At 43.7% G+C, this 16,916-nt stretch overlaps 1 pseudogene; it reads left to right on the forward strand.

The window, feature by feature from the left end:
* The first annotated feature begins 14,021 nt into the window (after nt 1-14,021).
* On the forward strand, nt 14,022-14,975 carry LOC103681969 (annotated as a pseudogene).
* Nucleotides 14,976-16,916: the final 1,941 nt, after the last annotated feature.

A 16,916-nucleotide genomic window follows, 5' to 3' on the forward strand; every position in this document is an offset into this window, starting at 1 on the left:
CCTATTTCAGGGGAATACCTGTGACTGAGCACCCAGTTACTCACACTGGTGGCACACTTGATGACAAGCCCACTTTTCCTCCCTGTTCTGCTCCCCTTCTTTTACTCCTGATGTTGTATCGCATTCTGCACCACGTACTTGCATACAAACCTTGTTTCGAGTTCTGTTTTCTGGGAAAGCCTTGGCTAAGACACAGAATCTGGGGGCCTGTAGAAATGATCCTGACTGTAAACAGGGATTTTGGTGTTATTGCATGCCATAGACATTTGTAGCCAGAGGGATGGAGATCTCATGGGGAGAGATTTTAGAGAAAGAAGAGCACCTAAGACCAAGGTTTGAGGCACGTCAACATTTAATGATTGGGCAGTGGAGGGTTGGAGTCTAATGCAATGGGGAGGAAATCCGGAGAAGTCTGGGGAAAACTCATCAGGTAAATTAACGGGTAAGCTGCCGTAACAAAAGAGCCTGGAAATGTAGTGGCTTAAAGAAGGTCCTTTCTGTGCTTCCACCACCACCTCTGTCTCCATCTCTTTCTCAACTGTGGGACGTTTCTGCTCCATTTTGTTCTAAGTGGCTCCCAGTATTGGAGGATTTGCAAAGACCTGTTCGTGTCCCAAAAGGGAGGATCTTGATGTAGGCTGATTGGAAGGTGGACCATCGGACAGCAGCTTGGAAAATTTATAAATATACCTCTTTCAAGGGAAGCTGGGAAGATGGCATGTCCGACTCTTGCCTCTGTGTTGCTTTTGAAGAATTGTCTCTGTTTTGCTCTTGTCTTGTCAAACCCAGGAACACAAGCCCCACTGGCCACCAGAGCGCGTCTTTCGAGGAATGTGTCCTCTGGGCAGCAGCCACAGAAGATGGAGTGCCAGATGTGTGCATAAGCTCCTTTCAGAGACCCACAGGTGCACAGCGAAGATGGTGCCTGTCGGCCTCCAGGCCTGCGGAAAGGCTTACCGTTGGCCCTTGGTGGGTGTTCTTTTAGACCCCCCCCCCCACTCCAATGCAGCTACTAAGACCTGAAAATTGGCTTCTTTCACAGAGTATCTGGGTGTTTCAGTTTGCTGCCCTGGGAATTGGGTGGATAGCCATTAGGAGCTGTTTCTGTTTGCGTCAGCCCTGTGGGACCCACGAGTGTAAACCCACTAGGGCTCTGCTAATACCACACTGGCTGGGAGGGGCACGGGGGCCTCCTTACTCCTCCCCACAGAGCCTTCACTCGGGGCAGCGGAGAGGTGTGGCCACATTACTCCTGGGTGCTGATGACATTTGTGCATTTCCACCAGGCTGCCATGAGATCACATCGGTGTGGAGTTGGGGGGGTGGGAAGGGGCCACAGGCTTTTCTGGAATACAGTGGTTAGTGTTGAAAAGTTTTTTTGCTCTTCTAAGTCCTTTGGCTAGAGAGATGAGGTCTTCCTTGATGCTTTTCTTTGGTCTGTGCCCATTGGTTTTTCTGGAATGGTGGCTTCTCCAGCACTGAGTCCTGTCATCTGAGAGGGAAGGCGACAACTCAGGGAACTCACCACGGTGTTGTTCCTTAGGTCCTGAGGCCTCTAGCCTGCCTGCCTTCTCCTCTTTCACGGTGTTCTTATGTTGTGTGATAGACAATGTCCAAGGTTTTCAGCTCTACTTTTCAAAGCACATGTTCTGCCATTGTAAAGATGATCCCTAATAGGAGCTAAAGGCTCTCGTATCGGACTGTCTGATGCTTGTCTCCGTGCACGAGGGGGCCAGCTCTGGCCCCACTGTGTTTGCACAGGTGCTGGTGGGTACCCTTGCTGTCTAAGTTCCTGCAAATTAAAGGACGATCATTTCCAGAGTTCTCAGCTCATTAGACCTAACAATGGAAGCAGAGCAGTGAAGTAATGATGCTGTTGAGCCTCCATTTCTCTGATGGTATTTGGTTGAAAATGCTAGTCCAGTCTCCTGTTTCTTCAGATTTCTTAGCTAATGTACCACGTGTTGGTATTCTGGGTCAGATAATCACATTTCTCCTGCAACAAACACTTTGGAATAATTCAAATCGATAGACTGAATAATTCCACTTTAGAGCAGCTTTAGAGCAATTTTATTTTTTTAAGATTTTATTTATTTATTTGAGAGAAAGAGAGAGAGCACACACCAGCAGGGGGAGGGGGAGGGGGAAGGGGAGATGAAGGGGAAGAGAGAGGGGAGGGGCAGAGAGAGAGGGAGAAGCTGGCTCCCCGCAGAGGAGGGAGCCTGATGTGGGGCTCGAACCCAGGACCCTGGGATCATGACCTGAGCCGAAGGCAGATGCTTAATCGACTGAGCCACCCAGGCGCCCCCACAAGGCATTTAATTAGATATCAACTAAACTTTTAGATATGTTTCCTAGCTGTATGCCTCCTTATTGTTACTTCATTTTTTATATTAAAAAAATCTATTCCAATTAACAAAACAATTTTATTTCGTGTATATAAACACTTATTTTGTCCCTGATGAAATCCTCCATTTCTTCATTCATATTCAAAATACCTTCTCTCTTCTTCTGGGATAAATGGCTATCAATTTTTGATTTTTATTATCTAATAAATTAATTAACCACTCAAAGAAAAATGTGTTGGATATCCATTATGTGCAGAGCAGTGACAGAGGATCTGGGAAGATAAAGGCATCAACTTCCTACCTCTCTTTCCTTCTTCCAGTAAGACCCAGAACTTCTCCCTGGGTTGAATTTGTCCAGTAATTATTCAGTTTTTATTTGTTTGTTTTAAGTAATCTCCCTGTCCAATGTGGGGCTTGAAGTCATAACCCTGAGATCAGGAATTGGATGCTCTACCAGCTGAGCCAACCAGGTACCCCCCCAGTTTTTTTTTTTTTTAAATCCCTGCTGTCTTTATGTAGGTTCAGCAATTCCAGTCCAATGTACCACGTGGAGAAACATTTGGCTCAGATTTGTTTGTTCCTTTTATTTTTTATTTATTTTTTAAAGATTTTATTTATTTGAGAGAGGGAGAGAGAGAGAGAGCACAAGCAGGGTGTAGAGGGAGAGGCAGGTGCCCTGCTGAGCAGGGAGATCGATGCATGTGGGGCTCGATCCCAGGACCCCAGGATCATGACCTCAGCTGAAGGCAGATGCTTAACTGACTGAGACACCAAGGTGCCCCGTCTGTTCCTTTTATTTTAATGAGACTTTGTTTTGTTTGATTTTTGGCAATCTCTTTTGTTTTTTAAAGGCATTGGTTACATAATTAATTCAACCTGGGAGGTGAAGAATTAATAAATACAGTTAGGAGAAGTTACAACTTTTTTTTTTTTTTGAGACTTGTGCACTGTTGGTGGGAACACAAAGTGGTGAAGCCACTGTGGAAAACAATATAGAAGTTCCTCAAAAAGTTAAAAATAGAAATACCATACGCTCCAATAATTATACTGCTGTGTATTTACCCAAAGAAAACAAAAACACTAATTTGAAAAGATGTATGTACTCCATGTTTATCGTAGCATTATTTATAATAGCTAAGATCCAGAAGCAACCTACGTGTCCATTGATAGACAATGGATAAGGAAGATGTGTATATTATATATATGTCATTACTCAGCCATAAAAATGATGGTATTGTGCCATTTGCAACAACATAGATGGATGTAGAGGGTATTATGCTAAGTGAAATAAATCAGACTGAGAAAGACAAATACCATATGACCTCACTTATATGTGGAATCTTAAAAACAAAACAAATAAATAAACAAACTAAAGCAGAATCACACGTATAAACACAGAGAACAAACTGATGGTTTCCAGGGTGAAAGGGGTTGGGAGGGCGAGCAAAATGGGTGAAGGCGAGTGGGAGGTACAGGCTTCCAGTCGTGGAACGAATGAGTAAAGGTAATAAAAGGCATAGCGTGGGGAATATGATCGGTGATATTGTAATAACGTTGTATGGTGACAGATGGCAGCTGCACTTGTGGTGAGCACAGCATAACGTGTAGATAAATTGAATCACTATGTCGTACGTCTAAAACTAATGTACCATTGTGTGTCAACTATTCTCAAATAAAAACATTAAAATAGAAGTTACAACTTTCCAAGTTGGAAAGAATTTTAGGAGGTTTTTCTGTAAATCCCCTCAATTTCTGGACAAAGAATCAGTACAGAGAAGGTAGGGGCTTTTCCCGATATGACACAGCTATTACATGGGGAAAACTGTATCTTACATCATGAATTCTGGGTTTAAACCTGGATCAGGATATGGAGCTTGAGGGCAGCCTGAGATAGGGCAACATATGATGAGTGACCATAGGGGAATTATCAGGATATCCACAGTATCATTAACATGCCAGTCTTGGTGACTGAGAGGTCAGTTGATGCCTTTCTTAGAAGTGGAGAAGCCAAGAGGAAAAGCTTCTGTTTTGCGTTGAATCATGCCCCCCCCCCAAGATATGTCCATGTCCCAACACCTGGTGCATAAGAATGTGACTTTATCTGAAAATAGGGTCTTTGCACATTTAATCAAATTTAAATGAAGTCATACGTGGTGAAGGTGGGCTTTAATCCAGAATGTTCACTGTCCTATAAGAAGGGACAGCAGAGACACAGGTAGATACAATGAGAACACCAGGTGACCACAGAGACAAAGATCGGACACATGATGAATCTATAAGCCAAAGACTGCCAAGGACCGGGGCACATGGCTCAGCCAGTCAGGCATCCAGGGCTTGATTTCAGCTCAGGTCATGATCTCAGGGTTGTGAGATCGAGCCCGGCATAGGCTCTGCACTGGGCTTGGATCTTAAGATTCTCTCCCTCTCCCACTGTTCCTCCTCTCTGTCTCCCCCTCTAAAAACAAACAAACAAACAAACAAACAAACAAACAAACAAACAACCATGCCAAGGATTGCTGGCAACACCAGAGGCTAAGAGAAAGACATAGAACACATTCTCCTTTAGAACCTTCAGGGAGAGGGTGTCCTGGATGACACCTGATTTTGGACTGGCCCCCAAAAGCGTGAGAGAATAAGTGTCTTGTTTTAAGACCCCAGTGTGTGGTACTTTTTATGGCAGCCCCAGGAAACAAATACAACCACTTTCGGTGGAGAGACATATAAATATCATGTAAGTATGTCAGGATTGGCAATGGACAGTATAGGGGTCTACTTGGAGAGAGGACTCAGAGCTTGATGGCCTTTGACAATGATCTCTTTGGTGGTTCAGTTGAAGAACCACCATTTTTAAAGGGGAGATGGGTAAAAAGAGAATTGAAGGTAAAGGACTTTGAATTTAGCAGAGTCAGAATAGTAATGGTCACTGACATGTGAGAATGTCCAGGCTGAATAGTTCGATGAAAGCTGCACGAAGGCCACTTCAAGCAGAGAGTGGCCGGTAGCCTGGCTCGACACAGGTGAGTGGGAAAATGAACTGCAGAAAACGTGTGACGTTAGCCAGAACTGCTAGTGGTTCTTTGCATTTACTCAGTGCTTTCCCATTTATTGGGCATTCTCACATTCTCTATCTTATTTATTTCCCACAGCACCGAGAGTCCACATGATTGTTAATGTAGGGTGGGCACACTCTGGAACAGGGAAGTTAAATCCTCTTCTTGAAATGCCACAGTTTTAAGTGATGGGGCCAAAATGTGGACCTAGACATACAGACCCCAAAATTACGTTCTTTCCATGGGACTTTGGAATGTTTTTCAATTGCTTTTAATAAGGCCCTACTCTTACCAGGTGGAGGGTAAAGGTTACCAAAGGGCAGCGATCAAGTGCTCTTAAGGTTTTAGGCAGCTTTCTGAGCATTCAAATTTCCTCACTGTGATTATAAGCTTGATCTTTATAACTTAAAATGTCAAGGTGTTAATTATGTTGAGAATTTAATTTCATAAGAATTATAGGGTTGGTTCCCCAATGGCCATAGTTAAAAGAATTTTAATGTAGGAAAGTAGAAATTGGCTCAAACTGTTTTAGGTTTCCTTGTATATTCAGCAGCCTGAGCAGGGATTTGTTCAGTGGTCAATTATTCAAACAAGACATAATAAACCAAATACTGGAAGCTTCGTAATGCACGTGTTTAGTGCGCCTGTACATGCTTGTGTGTTTGGGAGTGGGAGGGAGAGGACGAGGGAAATGTAGCCAGTGATCTCTGGCGTCTTTCCACACCTCTGGGCTTCTGGGGCTCTCAGTTATATCCTCATCACAATCACTGCAACTAGCTGGTTCAGGTTCTAGAAACTTCCCATCAAGATGAAGTAGTTTGGGAACATCCTTCCAGAACCCACAGGAGCAATGGAGTGTCCAGCTCCAGACTGGGAGAAGGTTTCCATGAAAGCATCAGGGTCACGCCTTGTGCAGAGGAGGGTGAGGGGCTGTGTGGTGTGTTGAACAGGGGCGAGCACGTTTGTTACCGGTGACTCTGGGTAGAAATGCAGGTGAACCTGGGGAAGATGTCCCACCTTTTGTGTAAGATGAGCGTGTGTGTGAAAGTTCCTTCTAGAAGCGAACTACTCCTCCGTATGGAATAATCAAACATGGTGGTGCTCTGCAGTCCGGCCCTGTGTTTTACCTCGCTCGTAATGACTTCAGTCCTTTCTGAGAGTTTTGTACCTTGAGAATTCTGTTCCCATCAATTTATTGTTTCTCTGTCATTTTCCTCCTGTTTTCACTTTTAGGAAGTGTTCTCTGCTCTCTGTGTAACTGGAATCTCTATCTGTATGTCCCGTCTCTTTCAGCTTCTGTTCTTTGTCCTTCTAGATTTGTCTTCTCTGTCTCTCCCTTTTTTGGAGGCTTTTCCTTTTCACGTTCCCCACATGGGCTCTTCACCTGTTTATCCAGGGCTAACCACGGATCCCAACGCAGGGCAGCAGGGCAGGGCTGGTGGAATCTCACTTACTGGGAAGGCTGGGCTCTTCCCACGGCTTCCCTCGGATGGAGGACAAGGAGTGAGGAAGGGGATCAGAGAGCTGGGAACAATTCAGAGAGCAGAAGTAGCCTGGGGGAGAATGGACTGAGCTGGTGGCAGTTTGGATCTTTGAGATGAAAGACTGTGCTCACAATTCGCGCTTTGCAGAGAGGATGGTGTCCAGGCTCCTGCTGGAGAAGCAGACTGGCGCCTTCCCTTTCAGTTACGTTGCTTTTCTGTAAAATCCCGTTTCGACAGGTATTCATTGCAGTCCACCTGTGTGATTCCTTACAAATCCTCGGTAGTGTGTCTTTTTTGTCTAAAGTCAGCTTTTCCAAATGTGATTTTATCAGCCACTTTCATCCTTTTAAAAACTACTCTTCATCATTTATATTATTTTTTTATAGCCTCTTTGTTTCCTGCTTTCTTATTGTCATAGGTATACTTGGCACAACATTGTCATATAAAAATACGTTCAATTTAAAGAATCATGGAAAGGTGAAGGGTCATGATATTGACGCTTTTAACTAGAACCCGGATGGAACCTCGGACTCTACTCAGCTGCACACCTTTTCTCTATTTCGATCTTGACTTTGTTGTAATCAGCCTTTTGATATCGTTTTTAGTTTTTACTATAATTTTTTACTGTAACTGTAGTCTTACGCCCATATTTGAACTCATAAAGAATAGTTCGTCTTGCGTTTTTTAGCTTTACGTAGAGGGAAGGGTTACTTCGTAACGTCCGTCATTTGCTCAGCACTTTGTGTGAAAAGCACTGTTTCTATTTTGCAGCTGAAGTTGCTTTTGATGAGGCTGCACACCCAGCATGGAGCCCAGCGTGGAGCCCAGCACAGAGCTTGAACTCGTGACCCTGAGATCAAGAGTCAGACGCTTCCCCCTGGGAGCCGCCCAGGCGTCCCTGTGTAGCTACAGTTTTATTCATATTGTTGTAGAGTACTCTTTTTACAAAAACAGGACACGATTTACCTAGTTTACTGTTACAAGCAGTTGGTTTGTTTCCAGTTTCCACGAATACAAGCCACGCTGCTGTTGACCGTTCTCGTATGCGTGTCCTGGGGCGGGTGCCTGAGCGGTGCCCTGGATAGACGCATCTAGGATGTGAGCGCGGGTCAGCAGCAGTAGTTAATGCCACACCGTTACCGAAGCATTTGAGCGAGTAAGGCTGCCGGTGAGTGAGGCCTGGGATGCAAAGCGTTAATAGCAGGACTGTGATTCCCTCCCTCTTCAAAGGTCACCTGGACTATAGTGTCGCCAGTTCTCCCTCTAACTCCCAAGAGGGAATCTAACTACTGGGAATAACTGAGCAAATTCAACTCTAGGAACATTTTTAGTGGGAAGTAGTTTATCTCTTTTGGCTAAACATGATAAATGGAATTGAAACTTACAGACCTATGAGAAATAACCACAAATCACCCACCAACTTCCTTCTATTTTTCTGTAGTGATTATTTTAATTATTCTGATAAACTCAAAATCATTTGGAACTTAAATGCAAAGACTAGTTGAATTTAAATAAACCATGTATGTTTTATTAAAAACACAGATAATGTTTTTTAAATATTTTATTTATTTATTTTAAAGATAGAGAGCAAACATGAGAAGGGGGAGGGGCAGAGGCAGAAGGAGAAGCAGACTCCCCACTGAACAGGGAGCCTGATTTGAGGCTCAGTTCTAGGACCCTGAGATCATGACCTGAGCCGAAGGTAGACGCTTAACTGACTGAGCCACCCAAGCACCGAAAACACAGATAATTTTTAAATTTGTTTGAGTACATCATTAAAACCTGTGGATATAAGCTGAAGAGTGTTTTAGAGGATTTGAGGTTTTTTTTTTTCTTTTGCCACATTAGAATCTTTGTAGAATTTGGTTGCCCTCCTTTATATTCATGGTAAAGATAAGAATGTGCCTAACAGCTCTGTGATTCTCATATATACGTTGGTTATGAATGAAATTAAGAATTTTTTTACATATTTACATTAAAAATTAAGTAACTGAATGGACTGTTACTTATATATTTATATGTAATATTTGGGCAATTGTGACGAAAAGCTCTTAAATGTTTTATAAAATATGTATGTCATTGACAGATGAGACAAAGGTAGCTGGGGAGATCTAGGGAGTTATTTGTCCTCTGTTAAATATATGAAGTAATAAAAGAGACAGATGAGGTCTCCTCTGGCTTTGTCCTCGATCTTCATTCTCCCTGAGGACTGTCATCTCTGGACCGCTAGCGAGATGGCCTCATTAACAGTGTGGGGCGTCTGCTCCCCAGAGACGTCAGCCAGGGAAACACATCTGGTTTTCAGTGTCAGCCCAGCCACAGCCGAGGGTCACAGCACCCTCTCCTGTGCTCATGAGGGTCTCACTGTCGCCAGGCAGGTCATTACATTCGGGAAACCATTGTGAGAGTTTGCTATTGCCTTCATCTCCTACGTCCTAGAGGCAACGTGCAGATCTCTGTCCACCTGAAGACACGTGAAGTCATCGTGAGAAAGCGTCCTTTTGTTTAGGAAAAATCTATGGAAAAGCCAGTGCTGGTGTAGCCAACCTTTGCATTTACCGCATACGTCGGATTCTGCATGTCCCAGTGCCAGTCCCAGTACTGTGTGTAGGCAGTGACTTGGAAAGGACGTAGGGAACTAGGTAGAACCCGCGGAGAAGGTGAACAAAGGTGAGTGAAATGGAACTCGATCTGTGTGTTACTTCAGCAATTGGCAAGTTAATTTTCAGTTGCAATTGTTCTTGAAACAGAAAAGTTGTATTGGTTTGTATGTATGGTCCATTGTCTAAAGGAACAGACCATGGAAATTCACCAAATATAAGAACTAAATTTCATTGTTCATTATAGACTCCCCCAATCGTTCCCAGACATTTCATTGTACTGTAGTCTATTCCTTATACCTGTGTATGCACACGTGGAGAATACTTTAAATACGCATCTACAGTGGTAACAAAGTACGGCCTTCGTAACATAATTAGAGAGTATGCATAGGTGTACAATTACTGGAGTATATGCTTCCCTGCTTTCCCTTTGGTCCTTATTGTCTGTGAAATTAGACAATATTTGTTCTCTATGCATAAAACTCATTGTCAGTATTAACAGTTTCTAAATGGTCATTTTCTCCCTTAGGAGTTATCAAAATATCGAAAACATAAAATATCATGGAGTTTTAAAAGTGCTTGTAAATACAACAGGGGAGTTCCATGTTGTGAATATTGTGTCAGCGCTTCTCTGTTCTGACATTACTTTTAATAAGAAATGATGATTATTCAAGTGAGTACAAATAACAATCTGAAGAAAAAAGGCAGGAAGAAACCTGAATGTTTAGTTAATGGATGAATTAGGCAAATGACAAGGGGCGTGTGTGTGTGTGTGTGTGTGTGTGTGTGATTGCACTGAGGTGATGTGTAAGGGACACTGGGCTCCATCCTTGTCTCTTCGCACAGGATCGGGATTGGACTCCTGCATGATGCTCTTGGTGTCCTGCTCAGACGCTCTTTCCCTGGCTGCTGCTCTGGTCCTTGCCTGATGTGTTAGGAATACGGGCTGCAGGGTTCACAGCCATTCCCTTCTCAGACATTGGCCCTCAGCTGAAGGGGAGCCACTGTGCCAGGGGGTCTCAGGAACAGGGTGGGGGCAGCTCACAGCAGTGACAGGCTCGTGGGGTAGACAAAGGCTGCCGATGCCCAGGCAGGACGAAATCTGCTGCACTTCCTACTGAGGGGCGTGTTCTGATCTGAGGTTGGCTTGGACCTTGGAGCCGGATGCGTCACTGAAACGACAGCGACTCAGTCGTAGCCCTGAGGCTGCAGGGCTGATGCAGGACTCACCCAGGCCTGCGCAGGGCAGGGCGTGCACGTCAGTCAGACCCGTGACTGTTACGTACTGGAAATATCTTCAGTACAGACGTTCCCTTGAGATCTGTGGTCTTCGCAGTGTGTATTTGTCATTGTGAGCGTCTGGTTTACGGAAATACGTGTCCTTCGGCTGGAATCGGCAGACGTGTATGTCAGCTGTGAACACTTAGGTAATCGCCCTACAGCTTCCGCGCCGGTACTGAACATTTAACCTCTTTCATTTAATGACTGTTTTCTTAATTATTATCATAAAATTGTGTTCTTGTGAGATATCATTTCCCATTATATTCTTTTTTTTTAAAAAGATTTTATTTATTTATTTAACAGAGAGAGAGAGACAGGCAGAGAGAGAGGGAACACAAGCAGGGGGAGTGGGAGAGGAAGAAGCAGGCTCCCAGCGGAGAAGCCTGATGTGGGGCTCGATCCCAGGACTCTGGGATCACGCCCTGAGCCGAAGGCAGCCACTTAACGACTGCGCCTCCCAGGCGCCCCTCTTTTTTTGATGGTAATTATTACATAGAATGCCATTTTTTGTTTTGTAGAATCTATTTACTGTTATTCTACCTTATAACATTTCTCTCTCTCTCTCTCTACGTAACACATGCTTTTGTCAAGTATTTATTTTTTATATGCAAAGTAATAATTTATGTGTGGATTTGTAACTGGATTTTTCTATATCATATCATGATAGTTACTAGGGACACCATTCTGTGCCCCTTACCTAGCATGGCTGTGTTTTTCTTTCTGGCCAGAATTATTTACCTAGTTTGTCTTAGACGAATTCATCTCTCTTACTCCAATCAGTACTTTGATACCTACGTACACAAAGATGATGGTTAGTCTAATTACACAATTCTTTAAATGTGGTGAGAAGGAAATGAAATTAAATTTCTTATTAGCCTTAGTCTAAACATATTTCTTTCTCTTGGAACATGTGCTCTGAGGCGGGGCACACAGGTTGCAGAGGGACGGATGCCCGGGGTGGGAGGAGGAAGGAACAACGTGACCCAGGTCACAGAACATGCTCTTGAGGCTCGATGGGAGAAGCCAATGCACAGCCTGGTCTTTCCCATACGCAGTGTCGCTAAAGGATAACAGTTTTCCTGAATGTAATGAGAAAAAAAGTAAAAGTAAGCTGAGAGACTACGACATGAGTATTCTAGTTCCCTCCCAGGGTGCTCTCCAGGAAGGCACTGGAAGCAATTGTAACACAGAGAGACAGTCACATTCTTTTTTTCTGTTTTACTGGGTATGTCCATTGCCTCATATTTTATTTTTCAACCTCAAATCATAGTCATTATTATACGTGTTAGATAGGCAGTTATTCAGCATTCTTTAAAATACACACAAACACACACACACACAATCTTGTAAAGCAGCAAAGCATTTGTACAAGTTCATCTTGCCAGAGTTTTCTCTTGTCTCACGTGTCTTCTTAGGCTTTATGGATAGAACAATGTTAAAATATATTCTTCTTCTGATGACGCATTCTTATATTGGTGCTTTCCTTGGACGAGTTAGCATTTCACTTTTGTCCTATTTCACTTTGGTGAGTGCATCCTTCACGAGGCACATTTAAAAAGTTGCCAGCGATTTATTTCCAAAAACTATCTGTATCTGTGTGTGTGTGCGTGAGACTGAACCGTGGTTTGTTTTGTTTGCTCTTCTGAGCAGATGTGAGTCAGGGGATATTCTCTTTTGTTGCACATTTGGACTCTTTCAAATAACCTTTATAATTACTTCTATCAGGAAATATTTGTGCATAATTTTTTTCTTCTGGATAATACTGATCACAACTTTCAGGAAATTAGAGGACATATAAAATAGTGTCAACTCTACATCCTCTATTCAGATTTTACAAACATTTATTTTAGGCCAGTTTTGTACCAATTTCTTTCACATATCAGTAGGTCTACTCTGATTCAGATTTTAAATTTCTTATAAGAATTAAAAATGTACTGTATGCCTAACTATTTGAACATGATAGAACTGAAATAGTCATTCTCTGATATCTGTTTGGTTGGGACAGAACTGTGCTTCTTCAGTACTAAGGAGCTGGGTGACAATGGTCGTCAGACTCACCTGAGAGCTGGCCACGTCCTTGATCTAGCGTGAATGACTCTGACCAGCTCCAGAAAGGGGATACTGAGCCTAATGTCAATGGATGTCTGAGATCTTGTATAATATGAAAATATCCTTTTCGTTATCCTTTCCCTTAGTACTTCAAGGTTTCCATCCTAGTGCTTTGACCTTCTTTGCTCTGAGAATGTATCTGTCTATATCTCCATGTATTTACCTATTTAATTATTTTATTATAGGGAGTGATGGAAAGCATTATACTGTGTACATCGATTATGCAACTGGATAACTTTTAAAATGTTTATTCTGATTAGAATGTTATTGTGACTACTCCTGCCTTTTTCAGGAATTTCACGTGCTCTGGTTGCTCATGTGTGAAACAGAAATCTGCAGAGGGAAGAGGAAAGTCTTGGCCACTAGATTTTAGGGATCTGATTTCAACGGATGTGCAGGCCAATGGATTTTGGAGTTCCTGTTAAATCGGTACAGTAATTTTAAGCATCTTTAGGGAAAAGGTAAGCACTGTTTTGGGGTGATGTTCTTGGTTCTCTGTGATTGAGTATATAGTTTTGCTCCCATACAGAAAAACAAAAACAAAAACGGTGGACGTTTCATAAATAAATTAAAGAGTCAATTCTGCTATAATGTTTCTGCGTAGAACTAGTAGTGATATTTTGAATGTAATCGAATTTTTATTGTAAGTACAATCTTGGTCTTCAATTCCTGATTCTGAATGCATTTCAAGATTATATTGTATTATATTCTATTGCCTGTGAAGTGTGCGTACGGTCATGAGACACGTATTTACAGTAACGTCCTTCCCTCTGTCTGCATCTCCTTTTGACTCTTTCTGATGGCTCTCTCTCTTTTTCCTCATCCCCTATGTACATACTTATAGTCATTTAAGTCTTATTAAGCTCAGACTGAAAGACCTTTTGTATCTATGACTGATGCCAACACAAGGGCCATTATTTCATTTTTCTTATACCAAATATTAATGACATACTTTTTGTGATAACATGGAACTGTACTGGGAGGAGCTAAGTCAATTTTAAAGAGTATATCATTTTTTCAAAAAGTTACTGATAAAACCCACAGCCCTGTCTTTAACATGAAAGATCCACCTCCCTGCACCCCGCCAACTGTTTATTTTTTTGACGATTTCTTTTAAAAGTTGCTAAACGCTTGGTCCTGACAGGAAACATGTGCTAACAGAGGATGGAACAGAAAAATGGCAGTTCTTTCACTGGGTTTATCCTGCTGGGTTTCTCGGACCGGCCTCAGCTGGAGCTCGTCCTCTTCGTGGTTCTTCTGATCTTCTATCTGTTCACTCTGCTGGGAAACACCACCATCATTGCCTTGTCCCACCTAGACCCCCATCTTCAGACTCCCATGTACTTTTTCCTCTCCAACCTGAGCTTTCTGGACCTGTGCTACACGACCAGCACTGTCCCGCAGCTCCTGGTTCATCTCAGGGGAGCAGACAAGTCTATCTCCTTTGGCGGCTGTGTGGCTCAGCTCTTCATTTCTCTAGGGTTGGGCTGCACAGAGTGCATTCTCTTAGGGGTCATGGCATTTGACCGCTATGCTGCCATCTGCAGGCCCCTGCACTACACAGTGGTCATGCACCCCCGTCTCTGTGCCCTCATGGCTTCTGCATCGTGGTTCATTGGTTTTGCCAACTCCTTATTGCAGACAGTGCTCATCTTCCTTGTACCACTTTGTGGGAGAAATAAAATTGATCACTTCTTTTGTGAGGTCCCCCCACTGCTCAAGCTTGCCTGTGTTGACACCACTGTGAATGAGTCTGAGATCTTCTTTGTCAGTGTGATCATTCTCTTCATCCCTGTGGCCTTAATCACGGTCTCCTATGGTCGGATTGTCAGGGCAGTCTTAAGAATAAAGTCATCTGCAGGGCAGAGGAAAGCGTTTGGGACATGTGGGTCCCACATCACGGTGGTCTCCCTGTTCTATGGCACGGCCATCTACGCTTACCTCCAGCCCAACAATAACCACTCCCAGGATCAGAGCAAGTTTGTTTCTCTGTTCTACACCATCGTCACCCCCATGGTCAACCCCATCATATATACAATGCGGAACAAGGATGTGACGGGAGCAATGAAGAAGGTGCTTTGCAGGGGCCATGACTCCAGATGACTGGGCCATGACTTCCCCTTTGATGGGAGACTTTCACTGCCAGAGCTTCTAAGACGATTGTGTCCTCCCTGTGTCATCTAGAATTTCCTCTGACATCTATCAAGGGAATTCCCTTACCTGATGCTTTAATGCAAGTGGGTGCTCAAAATCTAAGTCCATGGACTCATGCAGCTTCCAGAGATGCTCACTAGTGATCCTAGAGCATCTGCATCATGTTATTGTGAAAAGCTCCACAGGTTTTGCATATTTCCCCCTATTTGGGACACTAGTCCATTCCTTTGTGCAAGAAGACACGCACATACTGTAAAGTCATAGGGAAAATAAGAATACAAATGACTCAAACACTGTAAGAAATAGTAACAGTTTAGCATTTTTCTAGCAAACTGTTGGAGGCATATCCCTTCTTCTTGCATCGTGACCGTGGCTCTCTTAGGAGGCCCGTGGCTGGACTGTATCACAGCGTTTTCATGGAAGTAGGTGGGCAACTGCGGGAAAAACAAACTTTTAGCTCAGAGAAAAGCCTATTAACATCAATGCTGATAAATCCGTTCAGATGTCAGGCCCTAGTACGACGACACCAGTGTGACAGTGGTTTTCTGTAACCTTCGTGTCACAGACATTGAGGGCGTGACGTGTTAGTGCCAGTGACGTGGGAGCGTCAGCTGTGACGCAGCAGGTGGTGCTGACGTGTGATTCTGCGCAGAGCCAGGGAAGCACCGATGTGAGGCTGCGCGCTGTTTTCCTTAAGTCTGTGAGCCCCCCTGTTAGTTGTTATGACTCTAGAGGACAGCATCGTATGTGAACAGTACATGACACAAGGCCTATTTTGTATGTGACCTGTTTTACCTACAATAATGCAGCAGAAGTTTCAAAGGGTAAAATACATTTAGATCCTCTCTTCATGCTGTTTTACAAGTTCTTTGATCCAGGCATCAACTGATCAACGCTTTTATATCTGACATCTGCCCAAAGCCGCGTGTATTTCAATGCAGTAACATACTATGAAAATACAGGAAATGGCCTCTATTTCACAAGAAATGCCACGTTCTGTGGAGCTTACTTAGAATCACCAGGAGGAAATGTAAGGAATGAATAAAACGTATATTACTTATCAAACATCTCCGTGTGTGTAAACTTCACAAATAGCCATCTCAGTCTGAAGCGCTGTCACACAATCTGAATTAGGAGAGACGAACGCAAACATCCCAGAACAACTGAGTCTGACCGGCAGCCCTTCGATCTTACCGCGGGCTCAGCTTGCACAGAAACGTGTTTGGGGCATGGATCTGGTGTCGTGTCCTGTATTGTCGCACACAGTGCACTTTCCCACGGAGGCTGGAGCTCTGCAATGCCATCTTCATGCACATGGTTCTGATTTCTGGTAGGTTTTCCCAACTCGTAGCCCGTGTAGGTAAGTGTATCTATGTCTGGGACTGGACACGTCCGCGTAACCAGGGTGCTGTTCCCTACCCGACAGTGACCAGCTCCACCAGGGCCTTGCACCCCCTGAGCTGGTCGTGCTCATGACAAGTGACCTTGTCCAGAGACAGCGCTTGGAGGCTGGAAACGACAGCCGGGGGAGAGTATGCACACGGTCAGGGTCTCTCTGGATCGCTAACAGCATCACAATATTCCCACTGGAATCCACCCCTGGGGTTTGTCTTGACAGCACAGTGATGCTGCATGTGTGCCAGCGGAAAAGCGGTTTTGTGATACTGTTTATCCCCGATGGTGACAGATTTCCATTCTCCATCATATTCCTGTTTCTGTTTTAAAGGTTGTGTTTGTTTATTTATTTATTTATTTATTTGAGAGAGAGAGAGAGAGAGAGAGAGACAGAGACCCTGGGCAGGGACGGGCAGACTCTGGGATGAGCACAAACCCGAGAGCGTCTCCATGTTCTGACGTGGAGACAGGAGCTGAGCTGAAATCAAGGCTTGA

Source organism: Ursus maritimus, unplaced genomic scaffold (genome assembly GCF_017311325.1).
Source record: "Ursus maritimus isolate PB19 unplaced genomic scaffold, ASM1731132v1 scaffold_30, whole genome shotgun sequence".
NCBI classification, from domain to species: domain Eukaryota; kingdom Metazoa; phylum Chordata; class Mammalia; order Carnivora; family Ursidae; genus Ursus; species Ursus maritimus.